Below are 11483 nucleotides of genomic sequence, written 5' to 3'. Positions count from 1 at the left end.
TCTTCATGCGAGTGGCAGATGCTCGCTCTCAGATGGCCGGAGGACAGCAGACACCAAACGTAAACCTTCAGTGTGCATAAAAAGATACTAGAAAGGCCATTTCACCTCTTGCAAAATTATGTCAGCACAGGACAGGGTCATATCATATGCTCTCCCCCCCCCCCAAGAGTAAACACTTAACCATGTATCTCTGGGAATCTCTGCAGAGATTGTAAGTACTGAGAGTTACAGGGACCTTGCATTCTTGCAAAGGTCAGCACTGCTCTAGCAATATTCATTCAGAAGGCTTGTTTAAACACTTACTTTTAATTGCATTAACCTAACTAAATCACCAGCCACAAAGACAAGATAAGAGTTTTGTTTTGGGATAAGGAAAGAACAACATCCCTAGAACAGATGTTTGCTGGTTCTCTGATCATTCAGTGTTTGTTTTCTAGACCATGCAGCACTTCGCTTAAACCAGCAGGGACCCTGCTTATTGAAGACCCACTGCCCAGAAGCAGCAATGCCCTAAGCATTGCAGCATAGCCGCATAGCTTTGTTTTACACAGCAACTCACAGGCAAACAGGGTGCCTTTGCAAAGCTTGGATCAAGTGTTAGGAGTTAGATGTCACAAGCAAGAGACTGAATGATAAAAGCCTTTTCCAGGTCGGGCACTGCAGAAGAGAATGCTCTTTGACAGCAGCGTGCAATGCACAAGACAAATTAGCGTGCACATGGGAGGGGAGAGAGATACACGAAGAGAATTTGGGGAACAGGGGTGGTAACAAGCAGCTATACCTTTAAATATAGTTCAAATACCAGAAACAGCCTGAACCTGAGACCTGATAAGAATCTGCAGCTCCTGCTCCCATACATATCCCAGCCTTTTGAGATCGAACCAATTCTTCAGACTGGACTTCCAGGATAGAAACTGAATAAAATAAAGGATAGATGTCTACTGGGTCTCCCATCATCTAAAAAATAAGCCTACAATAGTGTGCTACAAAGAGGTCCTCCTGCAGAGTATTCAGCTGTTACTGTACATTTAAGCCATTCCAGATTATGAGCATTCATTAGTTAGCACAAAACCCAAACCAAAACCAAATCCCACACAGGATGGAAGATGGACAGGGCAAAAAGCTTTCCCACCACCACCAAACACGCTAGAGGAAACTCAACATATTCTTGCAGGAGATCTGAAGGAATCCAGCATTCTGGCTTCACTGGTACCAACTTGTTCCTCCTGGAGAGGCATGAGAACTCATCTCAATTGTTTTGTTGAGCCTCTAAACTTGTCAAACTGCCAATAGCTGATAGCTGCTTAGAAATCCATCTCTTGTGCAAAGTGCTACCTTCCCCTTGTAAAACAGCAGATACTTCTCTCACTTCTTGGCTAGAGGGTGATCTGATCTCAGAGAAGAGGCACATAAACCACCTGCTTGAGTGGCTAGACACTCTCCTGGCAACACTCCTGCATCTCATACAAAGCAAACTCCAGAGAGCCCCCTGGCAGGGCCAAGATTTCCAAGCTCTGGAAAACTCACACAAAGTATTTACTAATGGCGCTGTCAGATCAGTAGTAGATAAAACGTGTGGAGAGAGCACCCCACTCTCCAGCTGTTCCAGCCTGGCAGCCAAGTCAGCTCCGTGGGGATTGTTACTAGATGCTACACCTCAGAGCAACCCCTCAGACTACCTAAACGTTGCTGAAATGTGAGCATTTAAGAAGTTTTAGGACTGTTATGTACATCACCTCACATTGACAGATAGAGGCTGCTGCGGGGTTAAACACACAAGCTTCTTTTAAACACTCAAACTGACAGCTTCAGTAAAGCATGTCATGAATTTTTGTGTTTCTGCTACTGAAACATTACAATTCTAAACTCCCTTTATTTTCACAAACTATTTGGAAAACTGACAAAAAGTTTGTCTTCCTTTTTGATTGTTACATTACATGAGGGAATTAAATGGTCCCAGATGAAAACAGCTGAGATTCATTTACTGCAATAACCATCACCCTGTATTTAAGAGAATACTCTTCCAATGCATTCATTGCATGAAGGAGGCAGAGCCTCCCATGTCCTTACCACATGGACATAACGCATCACTACATAAAATGGAGTTAAAGAGCACTTAGCCCTTCCCTCACTTTTTTGCTCTGGATGGCAATAATAATTACAGTGAAGTTCAGCAATAACACAAGCCAGTATTTACAGCTTTCAGAAAGCCATCCAAAGTTCACATATGCATGAACTATCCAATGCCTTCAATTTCACAGAAAAATATAAATTTCATCCAAAACAAAGCAGTTCTTCAACAGTGGTTCATTAAAAAAATGGATGATTCATTTAAGAAAAATCTTCACTGTATTAGTGACTTTGATACATGTTTGTGTCAGAGTTTTGAGAATGAAAGACTCAGGAATACACCTAGGAAACACAAAGCCCTGGGGAGAAAAAAAAAAAATCATCTCTCTGTAGCTAAAGAGTTAATAACTGATAATTCCACCAACAAAGTGGGGGTGGGAATATAGGAATAATTCACCAATTAGATGTATGGGATTAAGTACAGAGACCTAATCTCTAGTAAACTAAAATACTATAACCACTGTCACTTTCATAAAACCTCTTTTATGACCTGAAAAATCCATATATGCAATGTAAGCTAGGACATACATGCTGCACATACCGCCAACGTACTTTGCAGATCATTTGTCATTTTAGCTTCAGAGGGCACACATTTATTTCTTAAAACTTAAGCCAAGACGTGTCTGTTGTCAAACAGACTGCCAGTCCAAATACTGCCAGACAGAAGCAGCTATCAGTACCTCCGTACAAACCAGGCACCTTTGGGGAAGGGGGAGGAAGGGGGCAGGGGTGGTGAAGGGAAGAAAAAAAAAACAAACAAAAAAAACCTATTTTGAGATAGCTGGGCAAAGTTTGGGAGATGCAGAAACCAGACCTGTCATCCCATGGGAAATTCAAGATTCTCTCATCCTAGACCCTAACAGGTTGATTGTCTGATACAGATACAAACTCTGCTCCTGAAGGGTTTGAAGGCTCGACACAAGACATTGCAGATATAGCCAAACCTGTCTGGGTCAAACAAATTGAGGTTTTATAATTTTTTTTTAATATTATATAAAATGTATTTACACACACTGAAAATCTCAAGTAGGTATTAGCCTATTCCTACAATAAGTAAGGTGGATATGCTTGCACATTTGCAGCAACAAAACCCACTTAATCTGCAGTAAGATTCTTTTGAGACTCATTTCTGTTAATATACGTAACTCATTCTGTAAAGCAGGAGCTGTTCGAAGTGGGATTTCTGTAATTCTGAACAATTTGACCTTTTAGATCTATGGTTAACCATGCATGTCTTCACCTTAAATGGCACATACCAACTTTAGACTAAGGTTTACAAAATCAGGAGCCCACAGTTCAGTGTCTAAACCTTGATTTCAAGTACTAAGCAATTAGGCTGATCTTTCAAAAATGCCACGTACTTAACAGGTCCCTGTGAAATGAACTGGTGCAGACTGAGTGCCCTACGTTTTTCTGAATAACCAATATACTTTGCCCATTTTTTGTCCAGCCATAGCTCTCAGCTTCACCATCTGAAATTCTTGATTTGAAGTTTACAATCCCTCCCATTTCTTAAGAAATACGATAGTGTATTGGCTGCCACTGAAAAGGAAAGCTGGCTGCAAAACACTGTTGTGCAAATAACGAACTTTCCTATTTAAGGTTGAAGATCTGGAAACCAGAAGTAAAGATTTCAGTTTTAGTTAAGCCAACCACTTATATTCAGGGGGAAAAAAAAAAAAAAGAAAAAAATTTCAAGAGAGTAGACGAATATGCTATTCTATTTCAACGATTCATTCCAGATGTGACAGCTCACTGATGGCTGAAGGTATTTATTTTTCATTGCCCTACTAGGAGACAAATGGTTTTTGTGGTTCCCAAATGTGTTAGAGTTGCATCTCTAAAGCTGGCCAAATGTTGCTTTTCAAATTTTTAGACACAAGGCAAGGATTACAAAGTTTTAGTTTTTTTCCTCAAATCCCCCTAAAAGGCACAAGCTGGTCTGAAGAACACAAATGTTGGCAACAGCTTGAATCACTAATATGAAAACAGGTGAACTGTGCTTCATACAGAATGGATCTGAGCCAGCCAGTACAAAGTAGATGCACTTGCGAAAAAGCTGACAATTTATGCTAATACCCATGTTCAAAATCCAGGAGAACACGTTAAAATTTTCAAGTTTGGCCAGAAAAAAGCTTGTTTTGTCTGATCTACAACATTCTTTATACTATGAACTTCCCCATATCGTTCAAAGATCTACAAGTCAAGGAGCTGGTAAACTATACACTTCCTCTTCAAAAGTTAGGGTCTTTCTAAACTAGGAAGTTTGCTTTTTATGAGAAGTCAGATTCAACTCGGATTATTCCCTTACTTGATTACCAAAATACATGGTGAAGCTCAAGTGGAAGTGACTTGCCAGGCCACAGTGGGAACACTATTACTCTCCACAGAATTCCTAATAGCCATTGGATCTCAGGGAGAAAAGAGAATATTTTGGCAATGTAATAACACAGGTAGAAGAGTACATTACAGTCAGTCTTAGTTCATATATCTCTAAACACTGTAACTCCCTTGAAGACCTACCTCATCTCTTATAAGAGCCTAAAATGAGAGAGAGCAAGTTTTCTGGGCTACTCTTTATTACTAAAGTGACATACTACCTCCGCCAAGGCTTCTTTCCTGCAAGATCAGAGAAGTCTAAACCATCCTCCCCTTCCAAGCCCCCGTCTCCATCATCCCCTGCCCCCAAAAGCCCAACCCTCTGAATACATGCTTCTAATGCCTTTAATATAAACTGTGAAGGAAATGTTTTTGCAAACTGCAGTTCTCCAGGCTGGTAGACTCTGAAAAATAACCTGCTGAAAGAAGAATCAGACCTTCACAGTTTAAAGAAACAATTTATAGTTCATCTATTCCTCATGGAAGACATTGGCACATAGGAACATGAGTTGGATGTAGATATGTCACCAGACTATATGAGAGGTAGGTACTGCATGGAAGTACACATTTTGTATTCACACATTGCCTTTTCCCAAGTGATATAACAATGCATTCCTGTTAGCCATGTTAGGCTAGGCTTATAATAGGGCAGAGTTCTGCTAAGAAAGGGCTTATAGGCTTAAAAAAGAGAAGCATTTTCAAACACAAGATCAAACGTCACCTAACTGGTCAGGAACAATATTTTGGAACATACAACCTTGTCCTATTAAACAGTTTCTAGTCCAGAAAGAGTCACAATATACTGCATTTAGGAAAAGTTACTCTGATTTGATTAGGTCTATTCCCTCCTTTTTTCCCTCTAATCACTAATTCCAAAAGAATTTCAGCATCTGAAGTCATACCGTCTGACACTCATCAGACAATAATTTGCACTGGCATTTTGATATTTTTTCCATAGCACCGACCATATTTTAAAAGAGATTCCCAGGTGTCCACCTTCTTTATTCCTTCCATTCAAATAAGGACTTTACAACCTAAAGCACTTGTTGAAATGAAAAAGGAATCCCACAAATTCTGATGGACGATCCGTTGTACGCAAAAAGCTCACAGCTTCCTAAGCAAATTCAAAACAGAAGAATTTTAGGTGTAAACATTGACAACTGAAGAAAGCTTGGTTATAAATGCCAATATACCTTTAGCCACACCGTGCTAGTGAGTAAATGCCCAGATCTTTGCTTCGGGGGCATTAGTAGGCTCTTAGGGTTCTGGCATTGAAGTACTGAGGAAGCATGAAAAAAATGCCTGAATAGTCAGCCTTACCCATGGGCAAAGTCCCTTTATAATGTATCTTTTACACCTGGTCCTGGCAAAGCTGATGTCCTTACTGTTCCATTTTTGTCGGTAGAAAGGCAATGTGTGCCCTGATTAAAGGAGAATGCTAGGACAGCTCTTACTGCTGTGCTTTCATTTCTTGCAGCAGCAGGTGAGCACACTGGCTGACATCAGCAGCTCTCACCTGGCAGCACACACCATTTCTCATCGGTGGCCACGCATCCATAGCTGCTTTTGCACAGTTCACACCAACTTATAGCCCAAAGGGGAAGATCAGCTAAGCACATAGATTTTAAGAAGCACAACTTTACTGCAAATATCTGAAAGCTTCTTACTCCTCAACAGCACTTTAAACTGCTGTAAAAACAAGAACCCCTTCCTAACAGATGTCAGTGCACTCAGAGAGCCAACAGCCTACTATTAACACACGCAAGTTTCTACACTTACTAACTTCAAAGAACTGTTGCTTCTAGAAGAGAAAGGATCCGCTTTGGCTCACAGAGAGACACAACTCTTCACTGATTACAGAATCTTAATGTAATGGCAAGAAGGTCTGAGATAGATAGAAAATATCTGGACTCGTACAGCCTGGGATGCCTTGGCAGAGGTGGTTAAGAAACAACTCCTTACGGGTAGCTTAATCATACTTTCATCAAAGTTACTGAGACCAAAGCAGAACCCTGTGATGTTGTTAGCATTACAACTGAAGGCAGAACTGTTCTTTCCAAGAGGAAATAGCTGTGACCTCAAAGCACTTCTACGGGAGGAAACTGAATTCCTTCTCACTGCTCCTCCCCAATCCTTACGTATTTCCTTCAGTAAGACAGTCACCATACAGATCCACAGCCTTACGTATGACACCTTCCACAGACCCCCACCAGCTTCAGAACAGGGGCTCAGGAGGGAATATTCCTCTTACCAAGCGTGATCATAGGCACAATATTTCAATTCGTACTAACTTTCTCTATTCTCTGCTGTGATGCGTTTGGGTCACAGAGCTAACTAAAGGTAGGATGTGTCCTTTCATGTTCTGCAGTGTCAGCAACACGACACTGATGAGTCATGTTGAAGACCTATAAGGACACAGGGACAGAAATAAGTTGCTGAACTCTGGTCTGTCCACTCAAAACAGACCACAGGAAATTTAGTCTGGAAAAGATCTTCTGCCGAACCCTCCCAGAAGGCATCATTTTGACTCTCTGATTCATATACAAACCACATGGTCTCAAAGCAGAGTCTTTATGGCCCCTGTGGAGTAGGAGGATTCTCACACCAGTGTGGTTAGAAGGCTGCTCATCTTTGTAGACACTTATATTTGTGTTAAGAAAAGTAATCTTTCTCCGTGTTACACTAGTATGCCAGTACAGCCTTTCTTTTGACATAATTATACCAGCACAGCATTCCTGATGTAGACAAGGCTCTTGATCTCTCAAGTTCGCAGCTGCCAGTCTGCTGATAAATCCTCATAGTAAAATCCACAGCTCCAAATCCAGGGAAGCAACACAGTTTATACAATTATCCTTCAATGCAAAGAATATACGGTTGTTTATAACAGCCTTTCCTCATGGCCTCACAGACACTCACTTTTAACACTGTATACTTTTGATTTCATAGCTCTTTTCTTTGTTATCTCAAATTCCTCCTGCCCCCTCCCCCAAGTTTTCATGAGTGTCAGACAGCTGGTGATTAAAAGCAAACCCCAGAATTAACAACGATGCTTCAAGCAAACCCCAGAATTAACAACGATGCTTCATGAGTTCAGCATGATATATAGCATCTTTGGTACCACACAGAGGCATGGATATCAACATCATCTTAAAGTGGAATTCAATGAGATGAGCATGGTTTATGGATGTAGAATAGACTGCCTAATCCTGCAGTTAGAAATACATCTCTCTCCTCTGGCTGAGATTCAAAGCCAGACTTTGAAAGAATGTGTATGCACTGGGCTGTGCACCTGCCAGAACAGAGATAGAAGACACACACTTGGAGAAAGTAAACATTTAGAGTCTGTTAAAAGGAAGAGTTCTATAATTAGAAGTGACCTGAACTTTGTCTCCCTAATGGAAGAAATCATACCCATTTCAATTAGAGTGCTTGAAGAAAATTAGGAAGATTAAGCTTATCAAAACATGCTACACTAAACAGAACATAGTCCTGATCCCAGCTGCCTCACTGCTTTTATACAACAATACCTTGAGCAGAGCCTCTGTGATGGGTACTGAAGAGATGCTGTGAAGTTTATATTAAACTTATGAGAATAAAGTTGTTGTAATGCCACCAAATTCAACGCAGATTGAGAACACTTACTGAAGTGTGGCTAATGCTCACTATGCCGAGCTCCTCTTAAAGTCTTCTTGGAAATAAGATGGAAAACACTGGTGTCAAATACATCTTTTTCGGGTGCTTGTAGTCATAAGGAGTACTTTTCAAGATCTGGTATTTTACACCTGTTTAGAAACAGACTGCTAAAATAATAAACCCAATGTCATTCCTAGTGTCTTTAACATAAACACAGAACTTGAGTTCTTTACTGGCATAGCTCAGGTCTATTAATGCAGTGCAATGTAAAATTTAAAATGGTGTGATGTCCTCTATGTAACAGAGGATACATCTAGGCATACTCATGCACGCCCTATAGGAAAGCTGTACCTAGGTAACTAGCACAGGAAGTTAAAACTATTCCCAGGAAAAAAAGCAACAGAAGAGTGAAACACAGCCATGCTGGTTAATAACCAGGTCTCAATCAAAACTGTCATGATACCTCCCATTTAAGGCAAAAAAGTTTAATCAGATCAACAGGCTCTGTTCAAGTTACTTGAATTCAGTGGAATTAACTTCTCTACAGAGCATAAAGCTATCAGGAAGGAGGAATTGCTCCCAGTGTCCTGAAATGCGTGTAAATCCAATATCCAAGCACCTACGGGATCCCGTCTGTTAGAATAGCTTGTATCACAAAAAATCCCACACATTCTGGACATGCCAAAGATTCCACATCCATCCCTTGCTTAATAAATTTCTTTTAACAACAGGAACTGATGGAAAAAACACTGATATTCTTATAATTTATTAATTTTAAAACACACAAAATTAATTCCTTAGTTTGCCACTTTACAGGGACACTCTGAAGTAATAAAATTGCACGTGTTTCATTTTTTATGTGATTAAAGTCAGTGTTTATCTTGGCTGTACCAGGGAAACTAGACTGGTCTGCTTGTTTCCATGTTTTACCATTTTTCGTGTTGCGCTAGTTCTTCAGAGCCTGCATTTTCAACAATTCAGGTGTCAGACCAATTTGTTTCCCTGCAGTAACTTGCATCTTTTAAAGTTTTTTCATAAACATCGAGCCCAAGAGGGACCCGTGTGATGACCTAGCCTAAGCTCCTGCATAACGCAAGAGAATCTTATGAACAAGTTCACAGTCCGGCTGTATTTTGTGAGCAACCAAGTTGACAAGACCCTACCATGGGGTAAGGCTAAGTACAGGCATGCACATAGGGTAAGAATCTGAAAATCATTAAAAAGAAGCATGTAAGTCACTTAAACACCCCAGCCTTCCTCCCCCACTCATCACACGTAATCAGTACTTTGGAAATACTTAAAGTGGCATACAAAGGCTAAAGAAAGCTTTTACAATGTAGCATTAAGTTCCTGTTACTTTATAACATGATGACTTATTTAACAAAGTATAAATCTTAAGTGTTATGCCCTGGGCAATACATCTTTGTCATATTTCCTCCTCCCCCGCTATGAAGTTCAGAAAGCCCAGTGCAAGCTGGTTCTCACTGATAGCACACTAGTTATCCCTAAAGCATTTCAGACGAACACAGAGTGGGTTTTGCCTGTGAACCCTCAGAGCTGTTTGAGAGCAGGCCAGCTGCCACTTCAAACTGGTGTTAGTGCATCATTCAAAGACACAGTTTCATAAACATCCCAGATAGCAGTTTCCCAATTATAATTCCTTTTGGATGCTGCAGCAGCAGCACATTATCAACTTTGCTGTCCCTTCCCCCCCCACACTTTTGTGTGGGCTGCGTGCAAAGGAAATGTGTTTTATTTTTCTTACCTTCGCTCCCCAGAATGACTTCCAGCTGGTATTTTAAAGTCGGCATACTATACTGAGCAGTTAAGCTACCAGCACTAACAGGTACCTCAACAGCATCAGGGGTGCTGCCTTACAGGACTGTCAGTAAGTACACAGTGTGTTTTTGGATGATGGTTCCCTCTCTCCCCTTTAGATAAGGTTTTTTAAAATTGTGTCAGAATTCCCTTCTGGAGCAGTCTGGGGAGCAAATATTCTCGTTTCTTTTGCTTATGTGCCATCCTGCATTGGTTTAGAGACCAATCCTGCTTCTTGCCCTCTTTTCAGTGAATGCAATATGACTGATGCAGTTCCAGAGCGCATGTGTGTGTGTTTCTATATTCTGCATAGCCTGCACCTGCTGCACACAGCACAGAAATCAAATCCACAGCACCTCAAATCAGGTAGGAAGTCAGAGTAAACCCACAAGTCATTAAATGCTGTAGATGTTACAGCAGTTCTGCAATAACAACAGCAGGAGCATAGCAGGTACACAAAAAATTCAGTTACTGCTCCCTGTCCACAAAATTTTACATTTAGAAACACAGAGATGTTTTCTTTATTCTTGCTATTATAAAGCATGAACTCTGCAAGCAGATACATGCATCCACTGACAGGTTCAGGATCCACAGAGTATTAAAAAAAGTTAACCACCTCAACAAACAAAGAATCATCATCCATCCATCCAAAATTCAGCAATTTACTTCTCCCAGTATCAGAGCTAAAGAAAATGCACTCAGCAGACATGCCGACCCTTAAAATGCTCAAGTACAGAAAATAAAGAGGAAAGCAGTCTCTGAGAACACTAGAAGAGTGAGCAAACCTGACTGCATCTCCAGCTCACACAACCAATACAACCCCACATATTAATCTGAAGTGCATTATATTTGTAATTTCACATGACTGCCAGATCATCTAGGGACAAGAATTCACCCACTGAACCGCACAAGGCAAATCAGATGAACTTCAAATAAAGGGCCCAATCTCACAAGACTTATGGATCAACTCACCTCAGTAAGACTATTGAGCTGGTAAAACGCATGTGGAGCAGGCGCCTAAGCAGTAAACTTCCTTTTAGCTTGATGTTTTCTTTCTTCATGCTGATGTTGACCTCTAATACTTATTTTTACTACCTCTAGAATTTGCTGTGTGCTATAAACTACATTGCCGTATATCATGTGTCTTATTTTATATAATTTCATCATGCTAACCTACTAGAGTATTTTTTTAGCCTGAGGGATCCAAACATTGCATAAATCTTGTGGAGAATTCACCCATCCCTGTTGCAAATGGGAACACAGCTGCTTCTGGGACTGAACAAAGCTTAACCTTCAACAGCAGCACCAGAGCACACAGGCTGCAAGACAGCACTGAAAACCTGATTTTTGACAAATTAGCAAGAAATATAGGGAAGGTACTATATATATGATCATGCTGACAGTTTGATAAGCATATCTTTATGGAACAAAGCTGTTCTTGTACAGAAATGCTAAAAAAAAAATCTCTCTTAACCACACATGCCTTAGGGCTTAATATATTATCCTTAAGGCAGAATACTCAA

At 40.5% G+C, this 11483-nt stretch overlaps 1 protein-coding gene across 1 annotated transcript in view; it reads right to left on the bottom strand.

Moving 5' to 3' along the window:
• ARHGAP22 (Rho GTPase activating protein 22) overlaps positions 1-11483 on the bottom strand; it is a 143772-nt gene that overhangs the window by 105262 nt on the left and 27027 nt on the right. The gene's annotated exons all lie outside the window — the stretch shown is intronic.

Source organism: Pygoscelis adeliae, unplaced genomic scaffold (genome assembly GCF_000699105.1).
Source record: "Pygoscelis adeliae isolate BGI_AS28 unplaced genomic scaffold, ASM69910v1 Scaffold190, whole genome shotgun sequence".
Taxonomy (NCBI): Eukaryota; Metazoa; Chordata; class Aves; order Sphenisciformes; family Spheniscidae; genus Pygoscelis; species Pygoscelis adeliae.
The sequence above is the reverse complement of the archived record's forward strand: the minus strand, read 5'-3'. Positions and strand labels throughout refer to the sequence as shown.